This window comes from Galeopterus variegatus, unplaced genomic scaffold (genome assembly GCF_000696425.1).
Source record: "Galeopterus variegatus unplaced genomic scaffold, G_variegatus-3.0.2 Scaffold5773, whole genome shotgun sequence".
Taxonomy (NCBI): domain Eukaryota; kingdom Metazoa; phylum Chordata; class Mammalia; order Dermoptera; family Cynocephalidae; genus Galeopterus; species Galeopterus variegatus.
In genome coordinates this window covers 99,352-101,278 of record NW_007731884.1, presented here as the reverse complement: position 1 = coordinate 101,278, position 1,927 = coordinate 99,352, and positions in this window count along the sequence as shown.

The following is a 1,927-nucleotide window of genomic DNA, read 5'->3' as shown; positions in this document are numbered from 1 at the left end:
ATAGCTCCCACATCACAGGCTGGGGAGAAGACACATGAGGCCCGAGAGAAATGACTGATCAGAGACAAACCCCAATTTTCTCTATAGGACTGATAAGCACCTGCGAATGACCCATCTAACAAGCGAGCCTGCCAGCCACTTGGCTTCCTGCACTCCAGCAATCTTCCCCTCCAACCCACTGGAGCAAACCATTTCCAGGGACAGATCTTGGACCTTTTCATCACCTGGAAAAGCTTCACTGCTGAGATGTGGGCTGTGAACTCCTTAAGGGCAGGGACCATGTCTTAAATTTTTTTTGTTCTCAGGGCCTCCCACAGCCAAGTACACAGAGCTAATGCTCAGTGACTGTTGGATGAATGACTCACACACAGAACCCATTCTCCAATCAGAACCCCCTACCCTCCTTTTCCCATGGCTGAAATCAAAGTAAATGTGCTCCCCAGTCTCTCAGAGACTTCTGGCTTCTCATCCTCTCCACGATCACCCAGATTATTCCTCTCATCCTAGATTCATCTTTTCTCTACACAGCCTGGCTACCATGACTACACCGCACTCTGCTCTCATCAGGACCCTCCTGCTGCCCTCTCCCCACACCAGGCCTAACCCCCAACCGTTCCCCACCCTCACCTGCCTGCTCACCTGCTCGCAGGTTAAGTGCTTCTAGAAAAAAAAAAATGATTTGCATTTGCATCTTGAAAGTGTTTGGTTTACAAACTCAATCAATTGAGGCCCTTGATGCAGCTAAAAGTCTACTTTTATGGCCCTGACATCTCACTTTCTCATTCCCTAGAGAAAGTGTATCAAATTTCTACCTTTTTTTCAAGCTTACTTCTCCATCCTCACCTCTCTCAATCTTCCTGGCTTTCCAGAGAAAACGGAGGCCACCCCGTATGAACTCTAACGTCCCTCCCTCTCATCTCATTCCGACATTCCTCCCTCCTGTCTCTAAGGGGTTGTCACCTATGCTTTTGATCAAATCACTTCCTCCTCCTACCTGCAGGACATGGTTCCATTGATTGATCCTGCTTTCACTTTCTCTCTTTTGACTGATCTCCATCTCTCCATATAAATAAGTGGGCAGATAGATTAATGGATGGATAGCTAGCTAGACAGATAATATGTACATACAAAGATTATATATATGTATAATTCTCTCTCTCCAAGTTTCTCTCAGTCTTTCCCTGTCTCCTTACCTTCTTTCCCCCTCTCTATTTGTATATATATGTGTGTGTACATAAACACACATACATATGTGAGTATACACCTGTGTGTATGTGTGTGTGTGTGCATATGTATGTGTGGATGTATACCTATCTTTCTCTCTCAATATTTTCTCATTCTTTTCCAATCGCTCCCTCAATCAACCTTTTCTGGCCTTATCTACCCTTAAATGATCTTCCCTTTGCTCAGCCTCCCCTTACTAATTTTCTTTCCCTTCACAGCCAAACAGCTTCACAGAAACTTACACTTCCTCCCTCCATTTCTTCCATTATCCCATGCTTGGGCCCCCCAATTCTGGCTTCATATCCAGCCTGTCTACCACCATTGGTAAGGTGACCACGGTGCAACAATCAGGTCTGTGCATCCACCAACTGCTCCAGGATGGAGACTATGAGCTCCTGGCTGTTGTTGGTCTCATATCCCACCCTCCTCCATTTGTGGTGGCTTGCACAGTGCCTGGGACATTAGTGCTTTAAAACAAATTCCATCGTGGTGGGGAGGGGGGGCTAAGATTGCCAGACACAGGCTTTAAAACAGAATGAGAAGTTTCTGAACCATTAGTGACATTTACATAATTCCTGAAATCCCAACAAAGAGCTTCATCTTGATTTGAACACAAGAGCCAAGTTACGGAACTGGGTTTGGACCTGGTATGGCACCAGATGAGACTCTCGTGGTGGCCACAGACCATGGAAGTCCCAGTGCT